Source organism: Colias eurytheme, chromosome 4, assembly GCF_061535395.1.
Source record: "Colias eurytheme isolate Ceu_HAF_F1 chromosome 4, ilColEury1 Martin Lab GWU primary, whole genome shotgun sequence".
Classification (NCBI taxonomy): Eukaryota; Metazoa; Arthropoda; class Insecta; order Lepidoptera; family Pieridae; genus Colias; species Colias eurytheme.
Window position 1 is genome coordinate 8,066,061 of NC_142983.1, and position 27,681 is coordinate 8,093,741.

Genomic DNA, 27,681 nt, shown 5'->3' on the forward strand with positions numbered 1-27,681 from the left:
TCATGAACACGTGAAATTAGTCAAATGATATGCTTTTCAAAAGGTCACATATTATGTAATTGGTCTTTTGATGGCAGTTTAGAAAAGCTGTTATTATACACATCACAAATTCTTTGGAAAAACTAGAGTTGTTACCGCGTATACAGTATTTAATTCATGATCGATTTCAAGATTTGTATATGTACGATCTTATTCTCACGAATTTTCTGTTTATTTAATTAGCTCCATTGAAACCCAAACAAAACTGATTTGTATATAAAATTACTCATATTGTTATTCACCATAATTAAAAATAATTGTTAAAACCAATAAATTAAAAACACCCAATTAAAACATCCTACGCAACTGTAACTTAGAGCGTCGACAGCTCATCTCGCTCTTATATTATTCTTTTAAACGCAGGCTATTCAATATCACGCGCCAAAGAAAAAAAAAATATGATTATAGACGTTTTAATGACGCCATAAATAACCATTGTGGCGTTGATTACACCAATACCATTCCAATACAAATTGAAGATGCACCCTTCTGACGGGCTGACAATGCCCGAGGGAGCAAGGATCAAACATTTTTTACCTGCTCCAAACTAACCAGTCTGAATAGACGCTTGATTTTATGATTTATAGGACCCTTTATTCGATCTCAGCTCCTCCATATTTTGTTTTGATTGAGATTCCTTTCAAGGTAGGGAAGATTGATTGTTCTATGTTGTGGGAGTTTTGGTTACCGATCATATTTCTATCTTATTTTTATTTAGTTAAGTGCTACGCCCACGTCTCATAAAGGGCTTTTAAAATTATCTATCTTTTGACACTTTAGAGCGTGATAAGTTGCTCGATAATTTTAGGAATTTTCTTTTTTAATCAATACTTTAATGAATTAAGAAACGAGGAACTAAAATGCGGTTGATACAGAATAATATAATAATAGTAGTACCACAACAACAATTATTTACACTAATAAATCAACAAATGCGACATTTTTTCACGGCTATAACACGTTGTATTAAAATAATTTATTTGATTGAAGACACTTGCCAACAGTTGATCCGCATCAAAACTTCGAAGAGATATAATCAAATTTGAAAAACATGAGATACGTTAGTTCCCAGCGCGATTTCTTGTAATTCCCGTTTCAACGCGAGGCCTCCAAGGGCCAATTGTACCGAGGAGATTATTCCTTCGAGCCTTTCCGAATACCCGTATCTTCAATAGATCAACAAATCTATGAGCTGTGGTTTCAAATACTTTAGCGCAATTATGCAAGTTGTATAATATTATAAATGATTTCACTTGTTAACGACAAATTGATTTTAGTGATAATTGATTTCATTTTTTGTAAGTAAAACATGTGAAAAAATTAATATTTTATAACGAAATTAAAAAAATAGTTTTGGATTTGAATAGGCTTAACCAAATTATTCTGTGGATTTCACGTTTGCACGTTTTTTTAATAATGTTGAAAGTCTGATATGAGATAGTTCTGAATTTTCTACGAATAAAAAGTTTTATTCTGTATAACTTAAAGTTTGCGTGAACAACAATGATATAAAATTGTTCTGATCCCGATTACAAATATTTCACAAAGTGGATTTACAGGGAATGAAATTAGAGACGAAGCCGTTGATGTAAAGCTGTGAAACTAAAGGGATGAAGTTCTTGTTAGTCACGACATTACCACGTCTCTCATTAGTCAGCTCGTAAAAGAGACCATTCCAACGCTCACTAATGTCTTCTGCTACAGTTTTATGACTATTGACTCGCTGACGTAGAATCGTAACGGGACTGTAATAAATAAATAACCACTATGCGCGTCTGATTACGTGTTCCATCTGGCACTTTTCATCAAATGTAGTGCGAATGTAATTGAATTTTGTATCATGTCATTTATACGCATGCTGCTCAGAATAAATTGCTTGTTACGGGCCAAGTGTGAAGTGGTCGTGTGTATTTACCGTTTTCCAATGGTCTTCACTTTTCAAGAGATTTATTAACGTACACTCAAGAGCACAATAAATGTTCTGCGTCGTGAGCGAGCAACGACAATACTTCTTCCTTGAACGTGTTACATTATAGACAAACAGAGAATAAATTCAGTTTTCGCGCGACAATTTGTAACAGCGATAAAATGTTTCTATTGTTTCGAATTAATCCATACCCGTAAATGTTTAAGGAATAAATCGTTATTGGACACTACTCTAGTTGTTAATGTTTGGATTTCAATAGAAACCTTGTGCTTATGAATGGCAGATATTTGTTTGATAAGCGTTTTGAAACTATTTGAAATTATGTATACTGATACCAAATACATACAATTATTGCATAAAACAAACATTGTTATTGTGTAAGCTTTTAAGAGCTTTTAATCGAATAAAATAAGTGCATTTGAAAACAAAAATTGTTGTTATTTTTGAATTCGCTCATAAAATATGTTACCACCTAAACGCCTCTACCCCACTCGGGCTAGCTTTCTATTGTAAGAATTCAAATTGTTGCCGTTAATATCTTGATCCAAGCGGAGACAAATCTAACCCAAAATGATAATAATCCTTAACGTTGTTTTTCAGTGTTCAGTGGTGTTTCTAACAATACTTTCTTTTATAAAGATTCTCCTAATAGATTTAAAATACATCGCAAATAATAGCCAGCTCTATGCATTTACGTGCTAGCCAGCTCTATGCATGTACGTCAAGTAATATGGTTTCTATGAACGATACTCCTAAGCTTTCAGATGCTTACGATAGATATCTAGATGTAAGTGCCGACAATGCATGTGCGTGTCGCCTAATCACAAACTGTACTGTTACTAAGCCTGCGGGGTAACGAGATCGACGCGTTTTATGTCGTGATATGCGTAAATTGCTGACCGTACAATGTACATGCACATGAACATTACATGATTAAATGCTATATGAAGCTGTAAGCATGTATATCAAACTATACTATATGCAGCATTTCCTTGTGTTTGATTTAAGGCTAGTTATACAGTTATTATTAAAGACTTAATAACGGATTTTAAACGCGATATATTCATTATATTTTATGAGCAGGCTATTACAGGCAGACTGCCTGTGACCACGCTCGCTGTAAAGTGTTACGGGATTAATAATATAATGGACAAATTGCATTTAAAATACCTCTAAAAGTTATTTAATTTATTTTACATTGTGTGATTTATCATTTTTTTTGCAGGTTTTATCCTTATGATTGGCTATTTTCAGAAATCTTTGAATTCCGTCTTCATTATTTTCAAAGTATGTTTCCTTTGAGTAATTTTTTCTACCTTTATAGTTTGTTGGCATATTGAGCAATAAGCAATATTGAGCATATAATATAGCACTATAAATAATTTTGGATACTAATATGAACGAATTTTCAAGTACCTACGCACCGCATGATACGAAAGGTTTTACCGCAAACGTAGTCGCGGGCACCAGCTGGTATCGAATAAAGTGAGTCATTGAATCGCTTCACGAGACATCTACGTAATTGATTGAATACTTAATCCTATAAGCTGTATCGAGACCCGGTTATCAAACGAAAATGACTGGCGTTAAAATTATTTACACTAAATTCGAAGGGTACCTATTTCCCAAATAGCAATAAGGTAGAATTAGCAGACAGTTAATTAGAATCTGGCACATAGCCTTGCATAGATTTCGTAATGTTCCAACCAACTGTTCCTATGATTTATCGAGCAACAGACAACCATCGAACTGTGTATTGACAAATTATGCTTCTAGCATTTACTTTTATCTGCTTACACGTAAGAATAGGCTTTATTTCGATACGCTACGGCTTGACCGATTTTATAGGAACTGCATTGTTACGTTAAATATGATTTATGTGCTTCAGTAGTTTGAATAAGCTGGGATTTGTTGTAAATGCGGACTCTGGGAATGAGATGAGCGATATGCGATCAGGATAATATGAAAAATAAGCCATGTCCAATACTACCAATGCTACTTCTTACAATTTGTATAGGGATTGTGTTATTTGACTTATATAAATTTGATTTGATAGTTGATTTGCAAAAGTATAATATATTATTCACAGGATTATAGTACAAAAATTAGGCGAAATTTAAGCAAGATTTCGCATAATTTTTAGAACTACATACAGAGACTTTTGAAAATAATGGGTGATTTAAAATGAATAATTTCATTTTCTATTGATATCGAAGAATATAACTTCCTGGCAAATATATTATTGCAGTTTCAGGACCAGGAGTGATTCACTCATAGACAATCTTTTGAGAATTTTAAGTAAAGTAAATTCTTATTTATCATTATGTGTCACATTATTAGCTTAAACGAGGAAATGGTTTTAGGCATGTGTTGCACAATTAAATAGCCATAGAAATCAACCATCAGCAAAGTAATGATACTTTCATCTCCTATTAGGAATAGTAATAAATTCTTCATCCCGCACAATCACATTCAACAATACACTGTTACGACAAACAGCGTATATTACTAGCACAAAGGCTGTACAAAGCTGGGTGCAGAAATAAACACTTATAAATCTCCTGGTGGTTTATTTAAGCGCTGCCCTCACAGAGTGCAGTTGAAGTTTGAATTATTTTAATCCTGCGTACTGAGACTATTGTAGCAAGCCTCTATAGGGCCTCGGTAAATCAGCTTATGCGACGGATGGTACGCTCGCTTATCAGTCCGCTCTTTGTGTTATGCGAATCTGTCACTGTTTCTCTTATTTTCACACGCTCCAGTACTATAACCGAATTCAGAAACGGTTTTTCAACCTGAGGCTTATGCCTCCCTGGTACAATTTTTCAAAGAAATTTTACTGATTCTGCTCTATCAATGAAATTCACCTTTAAGCTTTTTTGAATAGGAATCCTTAACATTATTCCGTTAGGTAGCGTTTAAAATTTATTTGAATAAAAGCTTCTATACTCTTTTATCTCTGCCACATAAAATGAAAAGGCCAAGAAAATAAAATAACACATCAGAAAATTGAACGCTTAGATAAACCTAACAAGACAATGATTTAGGTATATTTTAATACAATAGGCAATATCAACCTACGAGCTGAACTTTCTTGTTTCGCCACCGTATTGTACCGTGTATGAAAGGAAGTGAGAATTTAATTATAGTATACAAACTTGAAGTCTTATTAGTAGCTTATGCATCAGAGGTTAAAAAGCTAACCCTGTTCTTTAGGTGGGAAGACTACTACAAAAGATAATTGTGTATTGATTAAACCAATCTCGTTCCTTAAGTCAAAGGTGAAACCTTTTATGTTAGAATCCGTTTAACACCGATAAGTGGATCGGGTTTTCTAAAGAACTGTTAATATCATGTGCTAAATACACTCGAAAGAGATTACGCTTAATTTTTTGCGGCTTCAGCAATTTGTTTGACTACTATCTAATCTTTTAGGGATCGTTAATCGAATGAATGGGCCATACGCTGTTCCAAAAATAGCCTTTCAACTTTCAATTAACATTTGATATGGACAAAACGTAAAATTTCTTATTTTTGAGATTATAATATATTAGGTACTATAATATTGTATTACTAAAATAAGAAATAATCTTAAAAAATACCTGTATAGCAATCTTTTCCATATGCTATTTAAGTAGATATACTAAGTAAGAACCTTTTTCTAAGAATGAGATATAAAAATATTTAAAATACATTTTTTTAAGAAGAAGCGTTAAGTCTTTCGGATAATAATGCATAACCTAATCTTCCTCAAGACCTACAAAAGAGACTAACAATTACGGTCAAGTGTGGCCAGCACTTAAGGAGCTTAAACACGACCTCTTTAAAGCCGATAAATGGCCGACTTTAAAGGGTAAAATTGCACTTGTTGATTTTGCATTCATACATTTATTATTTTCAGAGACAATCACGCAATTTATTCATTATGTAATTTCCCATACGCGGACTTATCGGATCATAATATATAATACGGAACGAGGAATGTGTGTAAAACCAAAAAATAGGTATTTATAAGCAATTTTTCCATCTAAACAAACGGCATTAACAGTATTGAAGTCAACAAATCAAAGAAAAAATAATTATTTTGGAAAATAACCTAATGGTATATTACTGAAAAGTTGTCTCTAAAATGTCGTGAGAAATGTTCATATCCAATTAATGTATCAATTTGCAACCCACAGCGTTCCAGAATACAACCGGATTTTGTATGGAATCTATCACGAACTTCGTCTCCATCATTACCCAAGCGTGTTACGTCACATCGACCGCTGACCGATTTACGTTGAACTAATCATTTAAACAGTGGGCACTATTGTTCAGTGTTACGTAACTATCATGTTACTAGCTCCGAACTTTGGCCATTAATTCTGCTTTATAGCGATACAGACCCTTTGTTGTATCATGAGAATTTTCGGGAATCTAATTGAGTATAATATGTAATATACACATTACACATCTTATCTAGGCTGATGTTCTCTCCGTTATGCAAGTTCGTTTCCTAGCTGTACTAAGCTATACAAATTATGACTCAAACAGACCAACACATATTATTATTATACACACACCTATGTTTTAATAAGCAATATTAGTTAACACTTTTATTACGATTAAAAATTAAAATATCTATTAACTATCTGCGAATTATGATGTTTAATCAAATAATTTGTTTAATCTATAAACCAATGTATAAACAGCATTACAATTTACAGCTAATAAGGAAATGCATATAATTTGTAAGAAATTACTTATATTACATAGGTTCTTCTAAAATGGCGTTATGAAATCTAACAAAATTTATAAATCGTAAGAAAACATGCACTTCGAGATCGGTAAAATCCAATACCATAAGTTTGTTAAAGGCAAACCACTTCGAAGTTACTTAGTAAGTAAATAAATCGAATCTAATGCGTACTTAATTCTTTATTACTGTATTTTAATATACCCTTGACCTATAGACCTTTAAATTAATGCATCTGCTGTTACACATCGTTATAATAATACTTAGTGTGGCAAATTGAAAATCTTTTTCCATTAAGTATGGGGAAATAACGCAATCATTGATTTGATAGAATTATATCCGTCGTTGAGAAAATTAATATAAACTTTTTTAGAAAGGCAAGACAATCATATTATTATGCACTCCGTTATATTATTAAAAAAATACAATGAATATCTAGAGTTGCCGTATTCATACATATAAAATGTTGCTACTGTTTTAAAATATTATACTACAATTTATTCTATGAGCATATGCTTTACTGTATGATCTCTTTTTTATATTATTCAAAGCGTTCTATTTTCTATGACAAAAAATCCCACAAATAATTCGCGTCACGTAAAAATATCATAAGGTATTATACATTCAGGTTAAAAACTAAAGCAAGTAGTTTACATAATATTGCTATTTGAGCACGTGACCTCATGCGTGTGGGAACTTTGATTTCTGTCAAATTAAGGACACGGCTGACCGCTCAGTATATGTTTTTACGGAGATGGAATCCTCTAGTTTTTATTTTATTCCTATATGTAATACAAAAAGTTGAAAATAATTTATACATTAATTAAAAACGTAGGTTAGGCAGGATTTAAAAGACTATAATATACATAGTTTTCAATTGTATTCAGTAAACCAAAATTTCAGATCTGCTAGACTTAAGAAGATCTGATTAGATTTTAATGCATAAATACTAAGTAATATCAGAGTATATTTTTTAAATTGAACATATCTAATAAAATGCTGTTAAATTAAATTGGACGTCATTTGTGACCTATCCCACAGTGTCAGTATGCTAATGAAGAGGATCTAGGAAGTAGCCAAGGTTGATCGAAATGCAACGCTCGTACGAGGTACAATCAACAAGAAATTACTAACATTGTTAGGATTTTTTATTTTACCGTTTTCTGATTGTAATTATTTATAATGTATGTTATAAGGTTTTATTATAATGATGATATTATTAACATAGTGAAATGGTATATTCGAGTGGTAAATTTTGTTTTTGTGTAGAAATTCGTAGGTGGTCGATAGAAGTGTTTAAACCTTACCTTCAATGCACCGTAATATCTTACTTATACTACGGTTATACCGTGCCCAGATATTTTACTATTAAATTAAAAATGCAATATTGCATTTTTCCTTGATTGTAGGTATATCATGTCCATACTATTCCATCGATATTCCATCTCAAATGAATGCATAACATTTTTTACTCAATTAGATGTTGTTTCTTTCATACAATGGGGATTTTTAATAGATGCACTATAGAACTGCATACATAATGAAACAAAAAATTATGATAACAATAACTTGCGCATAAAAATAAGGTAGTCATTAAATATGCTGATTAAATGCAATGCAATTACCATGACCATTATTATTGTGAGATATTTTATCATATCACCATGTTAATAATGATGAAAAAAAAATTAAGTCCCGTTGGCCGCTGCGTATTTTTATCATGCGAGAAAAATAATATTGAAAGCTTTTAAAGGCGATCTTTTTGTACTAATACATAACACGCATAACATAGGGTATCTTTCATATTATATTATCATACCTATTTCTTTTTTCAAAAGTCCAACAACACAATTCAACTTTTTTAAACTATTGTTTGTAATGATAACACGCTGTCTAAAACTTTCTCTATTAAAAGTATCTAACTATTTGCATCAATATTATGAACTTAATTACTCTTCATAACAAATTCAAGGAGGAAATATTCTAGTCTATGGTAACTAAGAACAACTGTTGAACATAAATCATTATTTATACGCCAAGGATTTCAAATCCGTATATTTAATTAAACTTAAAATGGATTTAATTTAGCAGTTAACCTTTATTTAGTGCAATTAGTGAGTCTGACAAATGTTTATCGAATTCCTGAATTTTATTCGCTAAAAGTCGCAGAAATAAATGACTTGTCATTGGCAAACGATTTTAAATGACCTGTAGTAATTTGAAAACCACAATTTATTCAAAAATAACCGTGTTTAATACCTACCGCAATAATAATTAATGACTTCTTTATCTAGTGAAAAAAAAACAATTTTGGAACTTTAATACAATTTTCACATTACAAAAAGGTTACAATAAATTGTCCAGCGACTCGTTGCTGACCGTACAAAGCAACATCGATAAAGCAAACTAAAACAAATGGAACAAATGCACACGAACATAACTTATGAACAATTTATGAATTCAACCTTCACAGTACATTGTCCTGACTAGCGGATACATGGGAACTATCCACTATATTTTTCTGAACCAAGATATTAGATCTACAGATCCGAATCTATTCGTGTAGAATCGTGACTGGCGATTTGTGTAAAATTGATAAAGTAACGGCATCTTCTCCTTTATAGGTTGTAGAAATAAGAATAGGTACTAGTAACATGCTTTGTGTGTCGGAGTGCAGAAAATTGATATTGGTGTCAAATGATAGCAATGTTGGTGTTTGTTTATATAAATTCGTACATTTGTTTAAAGACAATCCCAACATTTCCTTGTGTTTACCATTATTTGAATTTGATATGAATGGAAAGGGTAGAGTAGCTGTTAAGAGGCTGTTACTAATTACTTTATGCAACTACTCTATTATAAATTTAACTAAAAATACAAGTTGTTCGATAAGCATATATTTTAATAAAAAACAAATACAAAAAATAATTGACTTTCGATTAAACACGAAATATACCCACTCTTCAAACACTTATCTCATCACCTGTAACAGCCCGCTAAACGAAAAATACATCAATAATTTATATCTACGCTTTAAAAATTAATAGGTACACATAAATATGTCCGCAGTATTGTAAGCATGTTCGACATTATTGGTGGTTTGTGGATTTAACGAGCACATATATGGGGAAATTTATGGTAACTTGTGGCAACAGTTATCATTCGTTGAGCGTACTTCGTTGTTGGAGTTCTGCTTCGTATCTGGCCATCTCGCCGCACATTGTTAGCTCCGTGGACAGAATAACAAGTCTATCTCAGTTATTAGTAAATATGAACCGGCCTTGTTTATCGTCGTGCTATCCGAACGCACGATCGTGTTCAATCATAAACTTGTAAAATGATATTTATGTGCGCATAACTGTTATTTAAATCAGCAACGGTAATGCATTTCCTTTATTACTAGTACAAATAAACAGTGATATACATTTAGAATGTATTTGGACTACAAATTGCTTGTTAGTGCATCTCGGTGCGAAATGGTGTTGCCGATTTTACAGCCGTGTTTTATATCGTCACTTTTGACTCAAAAAGCAAAATTCACGCGGCTATTCAAAGCAAAACCACAGAAATATCCACAGTGGAATATTTTAAAATGCAGTAGCAGTATTATTCGTTGTAAAAGCTCGTGCGGAGTAGGTTTATTTTTTACTTTTTACTCAAACAGTCTCCGACTTACTAATCTATCGAATATTTCTAAACATTCAACACTAGCGGTCCACCCCGGCTTCGCCCGTGGTACATATTTCAAAATAAAAGGTAGCATATGTTCTTTCTCAGAGTATAAAGATTGTCTGTGCCAAATTTCATCAAAATCGGTCGAGTAGTTTATGCGTGAAAACCATACATACATACATACATAATTACAAACCTTTCCTCTTTATAATATTAGTATAGATTAAACGTAAAAAGTATGTGTGCCATTGTAGGTACTCATATCAACTTAACCTTTAAATAATTTAATTAGCAACAACAATCATAGACCATTGAGTTAAAAGCCATTAATAACACGACTCGACAAAAAAATTTTCGTTCTTTGTCCTAAAGTTTATACTATTATTTTCCAGTTAGTTATGCACAAAAACGAAAAGAAAATACCTTTTTTCGGTATAAAGTTTGCTTTTGTGATAGTTATAATAATAATACTAATTTTTCAATTTTTTCATAAATTTTAATTGATTTTAATATTTTTAAAAAGACCGCGCGGTGAGAGTGGTATATTAACGTTTACACTGTGCCGCTAGATGGCACCCGAGTGATAAACAACCATCAGGTATTATTTACAAGCCCAGAATAACTTAAAATGTCGTCACGAAAGTGCAAATACGATGCTGATGCATTTTGTTTTATATGTGGTCAATTTATTAAAGTTCGAGACGTGAAATATGAACTAAAGACATCTCACGTTCTCTGTGAAGCCTATGAAGCATATTTTGACTGTCCTGTACGGAATCAAGATAAGCCATGGGCTCCACATGTTGCTTGTAGATATTGTAAAAGGTGTTTGGAAGGAAAGGCAAATTCCAATTACAAATTTTAAGGCCATGGGCTGCAGGATGTCATTAAAAGTACATATGCTGCATGCTCATTTGGATAAATTTAAAAACAATATGGGAGCCTATTCCGAAGAGCAAAGAGAACGTTTCCATCAGGACATCATGAATTTTGAACAACGCTATCAAGGCCAATACAATGAAAACATGATGGGCGACTATATTTGGGGTTTATAGAGAGAAAGTAGCTATGAATATAAAAGAAAAAGTAAAAGTGTGCACTTTTAAGTTATTTTCCACTTCTCTGTAAGCTAATTTGATAGTAAAACTTAATAAAAATAATAAACATTTTTATTTCAATAGTTTTATTTTCAATAAAAAATTAAAATCCGAGATTTTTAAAAATTTCCTTCAATCAGTCTTCTAAACACAAAAGCAAAGTTTTTCATGCCATATATTTTTTTTCCGTCTAATTACGACCTAAACTACGAAATTTAATGCTTTGCAATCAAAGTCAAATTTCATGGTGACCCGTTGTAATCTAAAAAAACATGTTCAGCTTCGCTTGCATGTCACGGTTCCAAAGCTTGCGTGTTGTTGAAAATGCGAATTTAAATATTTCACATGACACGAGGTTGAGATTATCTTTTTGAGTAGGTGTTAAGTATACTTGTTTTTGGTATTGGGTGATGAAACTGTTTCCATACATGGTGTATCTACTTATTTAGAAAGAACAGACAGATTACGTTTACAGATAAATTGGCGCTTAAAAATATAGAACACCCGGATGTTTACAGAAGACCTTGACAAGGTCTTTTGAATAATTGACAAACCATTGTGATGAATTTTGGAATTAGAATCCCGTAAGACAATTTTGTTATGAACAAATATGATATCTAATAAGTTATAAAGTTAATTATTAACTTAGGTACTTTACTTACCCAAGAACTAACAAAATAAACAATAAAAAGTGAACAATCACATTATGTTTATTGGTACTATTTTACTAAAACGGTGGAACATAAATACATATTTACATATCAAAATTATTAGACTAAGCTATTTCTAAACCAATACAGAAATAATATGTATAATGTTTTCCTTAGATACGCTCGTATGAATTGATTTAAGCACGCCACAAAAACTGGTCGCGAGATTAATTTTTATTCACTTTAACCTACTTTTATTCCACTTGACGCCACACGGAATAGCTTTATGTCAATTATACAAATAATACGTGATAAGCACATACTTCCATGTCTGTTATGTATATAAGGTAAATTAATAACTGCAATAAGAAAACATGATATTCAATTGGCTGGAATATATTTTTATATCAAAACGGTTTATTTACGTAGTTTCCTTACTTTAAATATTGATTAATCTTAATAAAATACTCATCATAAAGTTGGCAAACGGTAGACACGACTTTAATTGTATAAACAAATGAAAATCGTAACTGCTTATTGTTTATTGGTACAATAGTTATATCAGTATTGTAGCGATCTCCATAACAAAACAAAGGAAAACATTATAAAATACCAATTATTCAAATCATAAGTAAACATTAATAGAACATAAATAATCTCAGGCAAAGAATCTTGTTTAGTTAGTTTAATAACCACTGAGAAAGCTTTGTATGCGTATAAATAGTGTTCGCTGTAGAGTCGATGAAATGTTTAATTAATCATTGTATTGTGCCTCAAAATATTACCGTATTCTACACCAATATCACCAGTTTCTCCGGCCAATGGGTCAAATTAACGCAACTATCAAGAATGATTTCACGCCTGAATGTTTGCGTTTAATTTTGCAATGGTTTAAGGCGTGTTGATTTACAATGCTTTATGATAATGAGGACCCCGAAATAAAGGTTAAATTATAATACTAGTGAGATGACATTCGAATTACAACCAACAATTATAATGTCTGTCTTACCTATTGTCTCGGTTGCAGTGGTCGATGCTTTCGCCTCTGTTCGACCCAAGCTTTGAATGGAAATGATTTGATGCTCAACTTCTGTATACGGAATCTATGCATTTTATTTTATAGTTACCTATTATTTTTCTTTTTAAATCTAAAATCGAATTAAAGAAGAATTAATAAGAAGATACCTGTTAATATCTTAAAAATCGAGCTGTGCATATCAACCCAGGTCATATAAATGCAATATATGAATTACTAGCGACCCGCCCCGGCTTCGCACGGGTGCAATGCTGATACTAAATACACTACAGAAAAATTGTGAACGTTGTATAGGTATAAAAATATAGCGGCCCGCTCCGGTGAGTCCGGCATCGCACGGGTATAAAATACATAGCCGGGCGGCCGCAAACGCTACGTCCCGCAATTTTTAAATCTGTAATATCTTCGAAAATATTCACTTAAATCATACGGTGTAAAGGGCCATATAGATCTATATTACATGAACAATGTATCCATGGTATTTAATTGGTTAAGGATTAATGCTGTATTGGTTAAAATCGCTTCGAAAATTAGCCATTATTTGTCGTAAAAAGTAAATGACAAAAAAAAGTTATTGTGGGTTATCCATAAGAGATAGACATATACCATCGCGGACTTTTCTGTAGACCTTTTCAATGTGTATAATACTTAGTACATTATTTTGATAAAACTCGTAGGGTTCAGCCTGCGTTTGCAATGTAAGCGGAATAAATGTAATTTTTTACGACATCACATTAGAAACCTCAAAAATAACAGTACTTCTCCACTACTTAATGGATCTTATTATACATATAAACCTTCCTCTTGAATCACTCTATCTATTAAAAAAAACCGCATCAAAATCCGTTGCGTAGTTTCAAAGATTTAAGCGTACAAAGGGACATAGGGACATAGGGACAGGGAAAGCGACTTTGTTTTATACTATGTAGTGATTTCGAAACGATAAAAATGTGTAAGTAATAAATCTCATTTCTCATAAAATATAATTCCAAACCTAGAACAGCTGCTTCACGTGCAATGAAGCTACTGTATAGGTAGTTGCAAAGTATTACGTATACACAAGTTTGCCCTAATTAATCGAGCCTGCAATAGTTATATCTTATATCCGTTAAACATAATTCATTATAGGAACAAGTTTGCGTTTAATTTACTATTATGTTGGTCGATTAGCTTTCTATAACAGCCAACAGGTCCTAGCAGAACACGTGGCATTAACTAATTCTAAGAATACAGGGATTAATATGTTTAATATATTCTTCTTGGAACCTGTAGCAATTACGTTTTTATTTTGTTTTTACAACTCACTCATTTGCGGCCTTGCGACGGTCTTCGTGGAATGCTTACCTGAAATGATAGACGAGTTATAATTGTATTTAATACTAAAGAAAGACTTGCTTTTAAACAGTTAGCATTGTAAAACAGCTTTAATAAGCATAATCAAATTTATAGTACACTTGTTCAACCCCTGGGTTAGCTCAGGATTCTAGGTTAAAAATAGTCACGATAATATTATATATCCACATAGATTTGCATATATGAATATTAAAACTAGCCAAATCTTTTTTTATGAAAGGGCATCTAGCTCTCCCTATTGCCGTAAACTTCGCAACACACATTATAAAACAAAAGTAAAAGAGAAGGAAGTTTAGTATAAGTGTCTTCATTGGCTCACGTATTTGCGTGCTTAAAGACCTGAAATCACGATATTTTTTAAGCTAAATCTACACGTAAATTGTTTAAAAATAACTATATGAACAGCTGCATATCAATTATTATAATGCTCATTTACCATACGTATTGTTGTACAAAGCGTAGGTAAAATACAAGGTACAAAAACACATCGTGAACTTTGAATCGCTTCAGGGGTGCATGTCCGACTGTGTAAATATTATGACAACATAACATGCGTTCCCTTGAGTTGACACTTTAATTAACAAGACAACAATGAAGCAATTAATAATTCAGAAATAAATCCCGGTTCGAGTGCAAGTTACAGTTTTCCGAATGCAGATGAATATTACTATCTTGTATAAACCGGAGAAACGTTTGACAAATGAAAGGCGGGTCACAGAGCATTGTGTGAGATGATTACTGTACCAATTGGATTTGCAATCGGCTGTTGGACGCTTAATCTCTGATCTTATGTAATTCACCTCTAGTTATTGATTTGATGAACTGTTCTAGATATTATTGTATGGGAGGACAGTATGTGTAATGTACGCGTGGCCTACTAGTATGTAGCTTGCTATCTATTTGAATGTAGATCTAATGACTGCGATTGTTTAAAATTTAAATTATGTAACGACTTATAAGTACCTTAAACAAATACATCATAAAGTACAGACTCATAACTTCTAGTTACTGCTAGCCGCAATTTTTTATAGCGTACTCTAGTACCCAATAATTCATCGACCTTGCGAAACAATTCAAATTACGTTCACCATTAATAAAGCTTTTCCATTGGACTAGTTTTGAGAGATATATCAACAGGCGAAGGTTCAACCGAAATAAATTATCTAGAATTACTTTTATCTGTTATTGTTTATTCGAGACCATAAAATATTATGCCATTGTATCGAAACAATCAAATGGTTCGTATAGACAATGAATTTGACTTCCAACTTATATAATTGGGTAACGATTTGTTGATACAAATGATATAGCTTTACTGACACATTGTGTAACGTAGGTGTTGTAACAATGTTGGGATCAATTCTGTCATTTGTCATGATAGAATTGGTTGCTGATGTATAATTGGTTATATTTAAATATTGGACTGAGAGTAGGTAATCAGAATTTAAGCGGTTAATACCATAAGCACATTACATAATTGAGTTACGATAATAAGTTTTATTTTCTCAAAACATTACTTTTTAAATAATCAGTTTAAGGAAATAAACGTAAGCTATACACACAAAGGTTAATTTACTCATTAATACCTCAGTTAAAAGCTCTTAGAACCCAGATTACTAGGTGCCAAGTACAAATCAAATGACACAATACAAATCATTTCAAAATGAATTATAGGATTTTCATTGTCAATGAGACAATGCAGAAATCCATAGATTGTAATCAGAAGTAGTGAATTGAAAACAAGTCAATGCATTCGAAATTATTTATCACTCGTAGTAAACATTTGTATTCAATCTCGGATCACGATAAATCTTTATCCGCTTCCTATTATATTATTCATTGGGTCACTGACACTTATATATCTTAACTAGAATGTACCCATGGTTTCTCCTGCATTTTGTGCACTATAAAAATCAAATCGGCGGAAACAATTCGTGTATCAGAGGCCTTTTTTCTTATAGTTTATTCAATTTCATGTTTAGATCAGTTCTGTTAAATTTGCGAGATTGTAAGATTATGAAAAAAAAAGTATTAACACAAAATCGTATCTACATTTTCTCTGACATACTTATATTTAAGCTTGATAACCATGCGAATTCACGAAAGTTATAATATGGGAATAATTTTGTTGTCATATAATAACGAAATCACATTCCTCGAACATTAATAGAATTTGTACTTCGAAATACGATTTTCCAAATTACCGAATGGCGGCGTATTAAATCCATTATGGCTTCGAGCTAAAAGTGCAAACTAAAATTGCAAATATGGACTTGTAATTTGCAATGATCTAACATTAATGCTTTCGTGCACCTTTTGCTCCCTTTAACGAAATCTTTGCATTGCTTCGTGAAAACATCTGACTTAATTGAATAATATCGTTGATCGTGACAGCTCCTCGTTTTAGTGAAAGGAACACTGTTTTTATTATATGCTATGAGGTATTGAATTATAGTTACGGTCTGTGTGGTCCTTGTATTGAGTGAAATCACTCAACATTCGTTTAGAATGATCAATTTTTATTTTTGTTTTAATTAGGTTAGGTCTCATAACATTCCAATTTTAAACAAAGTGAAATATTGTGTTATTTTTCAGTAACTGTAGGTATATTTTATTAATAGGTTTAAGATAAGTCCAAATCAAAACATTAGATCAGCTAATACATAATATAATACCTAACCATTGTTACAGGGAATCTAGAATCTTAATATTAAAAAGACATTGTTATTAATATTACCAAGATATTGCTCTATTACTTACACAACCGCCTTGGCTAAATATAATAAGATTAACTTAATCCATCTTGAATATGGCACACGATAATACATTATGTAACATCATCACGAAAAGGCACACCTTGCTTTTAAAATTAGCGCAAATATTTGCACGTATAAGACACAGCTATACATATCTATTTAAAAGATCCTTAAGGCTGGGTGTACACTGTACAATCTGTATGGGTAAGGATAACACAAACATTTTAAAGTACGCTGTCGAAGATTGGTTGTACCAACTCAGAAACCGTCGCTCAAGCATCATCTTCATTCTGAACATTACCACGTGATCAAAATTATTGCTTACGATTCTATAAAGGGCATACAGACAAACATCTTTATATTGTATATAAATAAATTAATAGTTTCTGCTTAATATACACTTGAAATCAATGGTTCTTTGTGTGTATGCGATAGCTTTAACCTCACCATAGATTCGTGGTATAAATAAAGAATATCTGAACATAGCATATCCAGTCCAAATCCGTTGTAAGGTTAAATAGCCGCTACAAAGAGGCACGTTTACCCTTATTCAGGTGTTGTCATAACGTATGAATATCACAGGAAATAGGAAATCCTCTTCAATCCGATGTGGACACGTTTTGTTCATGCTATACGAATGCAATAATAATGCATTCGATTTATTGGTTTCTCAGTGAGAGTGAGTCATAAGGTACATAGGTTTTGAAACAACGTCGCTTTCTATTTAATAATTGAATAGAAAATTATTATTAGACGCAATTTATATGTAGATGTTTTATTCATCATTCTTAACAGACAAAGAGGTGATTAACGTTTGCGTCTCTAAATCAATACAAAATTGTTATTGTTAAATTCTATATAGGTAATGAAAAATATGCCTCTTAAAAATGTTCGTTTACGATCTTAAGGGGGAAAATTTAGATAGATACTAGTTGAACAGATATTCCATACAAGATAATGTAGCTATTTCCTCACCATAGCTATCCCGTTGCAACTAATCCGCAGACGCGTTAGAATACATTTTTCAAACGCATTATCTTCAAGTAATAGACGCTAGATTACCGGTTGCGAATAATAACATATCTCTACATCGTCAAGAGTTTTGCAAGAGTCATTTCTTGCCACACTTAGCTGCCATTAGCGCTATGCTCATGACATGGCAATCAGAGTGACTTTAAAGACTCTATCTAGATGCATTTGAAGTGCGGCACGGTGGAACACAGTGGAGTTTAGTCGGTAGGTCCCTGCATTCTGCAGGGTGAGTCCGACATAACCCAGGGCCCTTTCCCCGAGCGCTCTGGGTATGCCTAAATGCATTCTCCACTTAAAAAAAAAAAAAAAAAAAAAAAGCTCTACCTAGAGCACTCTTTGTAGAGTCTAGACATGTTTATTTCTAAAAAAGTTCAATAGATATATAAAAAACACGGAGTAATTGTAAAGATTTAGTAAAATATACCTATGCATATGTAGAGCATTAATTATTGTCAATAATTCACATTTTAATGTTCATAATATTGTGTTGCCTTTTCGTCGATTTAAAAAACAGAGTAGTATATTATTTTAAAATCCTTTGATTCAACTTCTAATATACGTTTATTACTCCTGAGTTATATTAATTACATTCTTGATTTATGAATATTTATAACAATTTTAATATCGTCTTTCATATCGTTAGAAGTGCAATATCCAGGATGTATAATTTAAATTTTATATGAACGGTAAGTCCTATAATTATTATGCGCATTGCATTACCCGTGTTTGATTCTGAGAATACATTCTGTTATGGCATTAATATAGATTTTCAATATTATGGTGACAAAATAACAATGTGTTTTTTGTTTACGTATTGAAAATCGTATTAAATGATAGCTTAAAGCTTGCAAAACTAAATAAAAATACATCAGAATTTAGTCCCTGCTTGTAATTTCAAAACTTAATTTTTAATTATTTATTAAAGAATTAATAATGAATTCCCCTTTTGACTTTATTATTTAGATTGTTGATCTAAACCGGAAACCAAAAATTGTAAGAAAAAATAACGATGTTACATTCACAAGCTTTATTACAATGAATTAATTTTAACTAAACTAAATACTTACCGGAACTACATTCGTATAGATATTATAAACAAAAAAACTATATGAGCCCCCTTGACCATTACACATAGTATCATTACATAACATATTGTAACAGCATCGGCTCGAAAACAACGGCACGTCAATCAGCTATGGAACTTTCACTAATACAGCGTGGGCGGAACAGAATCTGGTAATACACGTGGGTACGCATATATTGTTCGACAAATTGTACATTTTATACTTGGATGTTATACGATTTGTCGTACGACTGTCAGCTTACATTTTGTAAGTGTTAAACGAACAAATAAAGATAACTTCTGTGTTTATTATGAATCAATTATTGTGTTTTATTGCACATAATTATAAACGACTACGCATACGCAAGTAAAGTTGATGAGTTTCCGATTAAATAATTTTATGATGAAAAACTATATTCAAAGCATAAGTAATAATCGATTTTACAGAGCCCTTGTACTTACAGCGCTATAATTTCAAACGCCCTCTAACGTATTTCAAAAGGCACGTCGTAATAAAACTGATACGGAAGAAACGAAACCTTATAATTTAATAAAACAAACCAACAAAAGCCAATCAATTTCCAATACGATAAGCTGAACAAACAATAATATCCCTAAAACAGTCATTACGCGGTATCTCGTACGATCTAAGATACCGAGCACCCAAGGCGTTATTATATTGATACCCCATTAACCTATACCACGACTATACGTTGTATAACTAACTGGTCGGATTGGTCTGGAATGGTTAGACCAGTTACGCGGAAGGACATTTTAGGCGACTCATGCTGTGATCACTGACGAGCTTGCACAACCAGTGGAAAAAGTTTTATCATTAAATGTCTGCTTTTTACAGAGTGGAGGATGAAAGTGGTAATTGGATGAAGTACTGTGTTTAATTTAATAGATATTTATATCTTACTAATTAATTAGATTAATTGGATTGTGGATTTCAATAATGTTATATTTACTACGATATATTTGCGTCATAAAGAAATTTTTGATATGCTATTCGTGACTGTATAAAAGGAAATTTATAGAAGTACCTAAAGTGAATGTATGTAGAAACAAATTCAAGATTAATTACTGGTTTTAGTAAGCACGTATTGACACACGTAGAGTTGGTCACGATCAGAGATAAGCTAGAACAAAGTGGCTAAGAAAAGTGGCGAAGTAATCCGCAAATAGCATTAATAATAAGCTTATGTATGCTTTATTTATCCTTACTCGTGTTGCAGTGTAATTGTCGTGGATGTAATATAAAACGGTTAAGGTAAGCGGATTTGAAGATGGAAATTGAAATTATGTTAAATGTGTTTGTTATGTTAAATGTAAAGTGCGTTCGAGCAGTTTTCGTGTTCTGCGAGCGTTTTTCGTGTTCTGCTTTCGTATTGTTTTATTTGAAAACAAAATTAGATAAATGTGACTGTGCTACATAAACTGATTTTTATACATACAATTTTTTTTTTCACTAAGTCGACTATCGTCTTTTACCGACAATACTTCAATATTCCCTACTATCATCAGTTACTTAATCCAATTACACCTAAACCCATCTGTCAAACCATGCTCCAATAATCCACAAAAAATTGCTCTCACAAAAACAAATTCAAATCTCTCGAATTAATTCAACACAAACGTGGCTATAATATGCTTAAAGGTCCCCTCTAAGTGGTCTTAAAACCAGTGCCGTCAACCGCGAATCACGTCCTACTCGATTTATTAGTTAACTCACTACGTTAATTGCATGACCGCTCAAGTCTATGCTTTTTATTTTTGATATCTTCAAATAGCTACTTTGAAGACCATTTATTATCGTACGTAATTGTAGTAGCAAGACGATTTATCGATAAGAAAAGGTCAAGAGCGATGTAGGGATATTTTGCATATTATGGTATTTTAAGCTCTATGAATATTAAGCATTGATGTTTGATAACGGCGAAAAAGGTTCCTTACTCGTACAAGGGCTTCTTTTTTTAGAACATTCAATCTATATTGAGTTTAATAGAAGCCTTACATGAAAACATTCCATTAAATTAATTGGAATGTGACATTTCTATAATTGAAATTAATTATGCACAATGCGCGTGTGTTATGTGAATATTTTTTTATGAAATGCTTTAAATATTCGCTAAAAAGCCATGAAATCGAATATTCAAAGGGAATATTGTGAATCTTTTATGAAATATCAATCTCTTCTGTTACAAACTCCAGTGACGGTAAAATAAAACAGAAGTTTCTTTGAGCAACTTTTAATAACAGATGCTTTGGAATTTTCTGGAAGTTTTAAATCGCTCTACTGTGAGTGAGATATTTTCTTAAAAGGCTAATGATTTTTTATCAATAAAGTATCATAATTTAATGACATATTAAATTTTATACATTATATATATTTATATATTATTATATATTTAATTTGAAAAGAGATTTATATAGGTAAGTATCGAATTAATGTTGATAGATGTAAACGAAATATTTATTTTTATGTTTAAATTTAAATATTTATCATAAGCATCCAGAAATGTAATCCATACCACAGATAATATAAAATTATACTAGTCCATACGAAGGTGTGACTCGACATGTATTGATATAATTTATAGGAGGCATTTACCGGTTGGTATTGATAATTGATATTGATATAAACCAAATGATATCTCTTGTAAACCTATTAATACTAATTGACAAAGCTTTGCTTACGTTTAGTCATATGAAGTACTTAATTATATCGTGCATTGAATTTGTTATATGATAAGGAAATGAAAATATGGTAATGTCTGGTTGCCGCAATAGTAACTTTGATCACTTCCCAAGAGATTATGAGTCCAATTCCCTTTACGAAAAAAAAACTATATAACGAACATTTGGATATAAAATATAGGTATTTTAAGTGGTGTGTATTTTGTGTGTTTATTATTAAAACTAAAACAGTTCATCACACAAAATCAAAAAAAATCTATTTCATTTTTTTTACTTTTTACTTTACCAACATTTGCAAAATAAATAATACACTCGTACAATAATTATATACCATTAAACTTTTTGACATAATATGTTATAATTTTCTTCATTTTAAATAAAGTAAGCATCTACGCCTTCAAGTATTTAATTAAAATAAAGCTTTACTCGTTTTTAAACAGCAAAGATAAGGAGACGATAAAAATCTTTATAAGAAGAATAGCAGACATTGCGCGGGAGTTACATATCACATGTTCCTTTAATTTGTCTTTATTATAACCATTAAGAGCTTAAATCTCGTTAAAACTTAAACACTTTTTAAATGTAAATTTTCTTACGAAGCTATGAGCCATTTATGTATGTTTTAATACGTACTAATATAACATCAGCAGTCTTATTGTCGCACTTTATGGACTAATTAAATGTTTAACATTTACATGCGCAATTATAGAATATCAAGTGCAATTACTAATCATTCATTCATTTTACAACTTTAAGGACTCGTACTGACTGACTTTTACGAAATTTTTATCATGAAGATGAACAAATCAATTGCATTATTGACTGACTTGTTGGTTGGCTTGGTTGGTAGTGGCCTTCCAAGCCAGAGGTTGTGGGTTCGATTCCCACCCGGGGCATATATTCGTATGATGAACATAGATGTTTGCTGTGTGTCTGGGTGTTAATTATCTATATAAGTATTTATTTAAAATTATATATGTATGTTTATCAGCCATCTAGTTTCCATAACAAAAATTAGATCGTTCCGTGTGTGAAAATTGTCTTAAATTTTTATTTATTATAATACATCAAGCCTTTCTTAAATATATTTCAAACAGTTTTTACCAGCACCTCTACAGCTAAGCGGATTTACATTTGAGTAAAACAAATAGTCATTTTTCGGAGGAAATAAAAAATATAAAATTTGTAACATGACTAATCGAATTACATATGAAACAGTCATCTTATATCTTGGTAATTGAGGTAACTTTCTTGGATTTCAACGCTTATAAGAGTGAAAGATTTATGAAATTTGATTAAAACGTTACAACACTTGCATGTTTTATGCCCATCTATAAGAAATTGCGATAATTCATAGAAATTTAGAAAGGCTTACATGCTTATTGTATGAATTATGAATGTATGTGGGTGTTTATTCGTCAACGAAAAGTCCATGAACCCGTGAACTCATTTGATCAATCGTCCTATTCTCTTCCTACATAGATCTGTATTCATATACATTTCTCAAACATGCAAATGTCGCACGTTCGCCAGAACAATGTAATTTGTTTGTTATTTATCGCTCTATTCGCTTCTTCAAGATATATTTCAACGGGACATTTAAGTCGTGGTATACGTACGTGGGGCGTGGGTGTGATATGACAACGTGCAAAATGCGTGCAAAACGGTTTTTCATGGATTTTAAGTGTGATATAACATTTGAAACGGCCTGTCACGTTATCTCATAATGGTTAAGCGACAAGATTGTTTGCTCTGGCAAGTTTATTCGAATTCATCATTTGTAAGCTGTATAAATCACATTTGTAATTCCTATTTCACATCGTAAACATTCCAGTGTTGATTGAATCTGGTCCGTGATTACAACTTATTGCGAAGCATTCGAGTGTGTGTAGTTAAATTGATTTTTAATATATGGTCTCGAAAATGTGTCCTATAAATATAGTTATTAAATGCACAAGTTGGTAATAGATTTAAACTTTATGTGTGGGCTATGAATTGTTATTGCGTCTTGTAAATTTTTATACATGTGCATTTGAATATTTCAAAATTCTATTATATTAGGAGGATAAAATCTTACCTGTTGGTTGCAACGATTTCGCGCCAAAAACACTATCCCACCGCCTTTGTTTACTCCTCATTATTCGACAAGCGCTTCACTGTATCCGAGCACCTGAAAAAAAAATAGCCATTCATATGTGAAGAGAAATTCAATTATATCCAATTAGATAGCAAAGTTTCCATTTTCGTTAGTCTTCAATTAGTACGTGGCGTGGAATTAGAACGGCGGTCCTCATTAGGAGTGCAGACTGTGGTAAGAGGTAGATCCGAGATAACGCATTACGCATGCGCGCGCTATTGTTCGCGCCCAGATGCTTAGATAATGTGGTGAAAGCTCAGTAATATGCATTACTTTTGGATGTGTTGTCATTTGTCTCATAATTTATGGCATAAGTTCCAGACACTCGGAACATTGTGTGCCGCGGTGTGTATAACTTGAATGGAAGATATACAATTATGTTTTAGTAGCTTATGTTGTATATGGTTGGTGTTGTAATGTTTCGTGTAATAAATTATTAATAAATATTAATTTTACCATACTGATGATATATTAAAAATAAAGTACGTACTATAAATTAGAATAGGTAGTTATTAAGTTTGTTTCGTCTACACCAGTATTTCTTATCTCTAGTTTGTCTCTAGATATATTTCATAGAAGAAAATCAGCCCTTTATTAATATTTGAATTTGGACGAAGAAAATTATTAGGAAATTTATAATATTACATGGTGACTAAATGTACTAGATAAGTATTTGTATTAAAATAAAACGCATGCAATTGCACCGTAACATAATTTAACACACCATAAATAAACAAGATTAATTTAAACATAATTTATTTCTACATTTAACAAGCAACCATTTCCCAACTGGAGTGTACTTGTGTTTTTGTTATATTAGTATTAATGTATATTTAATGTGGTGTTTTGGTCTGTAATTGTGATATAATGTTGGGTAAGCGCACGTGCCGCTCGAATGAATAGCTGACGCCAACAATTTAGAACTAATATTCTAAATAGGCACTAGGTCTAGACGGCTAACAATGGACGCTATTTATTCAATATAATGCAAGAGTAACTTTTTGTTTGGCTAATGACTAAATTAAGACGTTTCTGCTACTTTCCTGTGCGGGAAATTGAATCAAGCACTTATTAGCCCTTTTATAATTTCTGAAAACCAAAGTATTTCATTGTAAATACTGATCCTTATATTCTTTAGTGGTAAACATCAGGTTTTTACCACTCAAACATTCGTTCAAATATTCAAAAACAAATCAAAGTGAAGTAACTCCAAAAAAGATAAATAATAATGAGTCGTTTAATAACAACAAACACAAAAGGCCGGATCCTCTGGGAACACGACATTACCTTCAATTTAGGCCTTTTATTGAATGACCCAATATTTGTACAGAATAGGCATTCCTTTCAAGGGCCAAACGGATGTTTTATTTACTTAAAATTTACGCTCAAACGAACGCTTACATAACGGTTAATAACAGGGCGTTTTATCAATACTGGTTCCGTCCTTATGCGTGTGTGATTTTCAAAGACATGAAATTCTTTGATTTCCAAAGATAAGGATTTTTAAAATCAAGAAAATGGAAGAAACACGTGGCACGTTATGGAAAAAGGTATATCATCGAAGTGCCATCAAAATCAATACCTAACTATTTTATTATAAATGGAGAAAATAAACGAAGTATTTATTGATTAACCAATTTGTTGTTTAGAGAGTATATCTAAGCATTCTTTATATAAACAAACAACCGCAAAATAAACTAAACTAATATAAAGAACGAAATTGTTATAGATAACAATTTCTAGATTCTAATAGGCTAGAGCCTAACGTGAAAGAGATTTTTGTGGTTATACCGAGATTAGATTATAAGGTGTGTCAGTTTTGGCTTGGTTTGAGGTAATTCAACTTTTGCGTTGGTGGTAAATAATTCAGAAGTTTATATAAGCTAGAGAACCGAACTGTTACTACTAAAGTATTTACATTATGTATCAAAATAAATAATTCTTGGAATATAACAGAAAATCATAAATTATTTATATACAGTACTAGGACGATATTATGAAAAATCTAATTAACAAAGAGAAAACAACTGAACTGAACAAGTGTTCAGATTTTATGAGCTACAAACTAAGATAATGAAACTACATCTATTTAGAATGTAAATACAACAATTCGTGTATGAAGAAAAAGGAAAAAGCGGGATGTTGGTAACGTCATTATAATATTATCATGATGTTCATTTTGTAATCTGTAAGATGTTCTTGAAGCTCTTAAAGCCATTCGAGTACATCAAAGGACGGTTATGACAATTTCTCATTATTATGGAGTCGCCTTAAGTACGTTTTCATACTTTAATTTAAATACAAAAGTTATTAATCGTTGTCTGGAGAGTCAAGTGATATTTGATTGATATTTGAGATTATTCCAAGATCCAAGTTAATAAATTATATGATTATAAATTGAATTGTTTAGCAATTTATTATCAAGTGAGGTGATGGTGTTGTTTTGGTTGTAGATACGTTATAAATTTTTGCTACTACGTTTTCCTTTAGAAACATGATCAATGGGTCATTACAGGCACTAACTTTTACCGAAATATCGCAACGTCTCAACTAGGGATGTAACGATACATGATTTTGCCGATACGATACCGATACCAATATTTGTGGTAATGTATCGGCGATACCGATACCGATACCGATATCGATGGCTTGGTAGAAAAATAAATAGTGAATTATGCATAAAAAGTTACCAACATTTAACAGAGACAACTGTTCAAACTCAAACTCAAACTCAAACTAATCAACTCAAATTAATCGTATTCTTTTAAATAAAAATGCCAAATCAAAAAACAACAAAACCATTTATTTTAGTATTATTATTTTACAAAGTCAGTTAAACTTTAAGTAATACACATACAATCAGTACCTAATAAAAGCTTACTATTGGTAGAGTTTTTTCAGAAAACAAAGTGCGCACGCGGCCTCCCGCATCGTTCATTGGGCGCGGGTTTTTGAATTTTTTGATATCAAAAAAATTGGTTGTTTGTAAAGTAGGTTTACGATCGAGATGTTTACGTACGTGATAACATAATGCAGTGGCAGCGCTCGAGATGAAACGGGAGATCGGTCCGTCTCTCTCTCGTTATACCTGCGTTCGCGCTCGTGAGATTTTGGTGTGACACAAGTTTATGAACATGTCACCCGACTAAAACGATTTTAAAAACGTTATCACGTTAAAAATTAAAAAAATTCAAAATTATTTATTTCTTTCCTTTACATAAACAAAGGAGATGGTCCAAAAATGTATGGACCAAAAACCCAGAGTCGATTTAGACAAATTGGGTATCATTGGCTTTATTATATTGCACAATTTACCCCACCGAAAAATTAATGCCCATATCCATGGGGTATAACAGTTATAGGGTAATAAAGTATATATGGAAAAATCATGAGTAACTTGTTATTTTTACCACTTTACAAGACATGTCAATGTAAGTTTGTGTATGTGTCTGCATGGGTGTGTGTGTGTGTGTGTGTGTGT

The 27,681-nt window shown here is 31.8% G+C and overlaps 1 protein-coding gene across 2 annotated transcripts in view; it reads right to left on the reverse strand.

Annotated features, from left to right (window-relative positions):
- Cad86C (Cadherin 86C) overlaps nt 1–27,681 on the reverse strand; it is a 105,011-nt gene that overhangs the window by 49,825 nt on the left and 27,505 nt on the right. For both annotated transcript variants that reach the window (XM_090120700.1, XM_090120699.1), the window contains exon 2: nt 24,141–24,233. The gene's annotated coding sequence lies outside the window, so the exon portion shown is untranslated. The remainder of the gene's footprint in view (nt 1–24,140; nt 24,234–27,681) is intronic.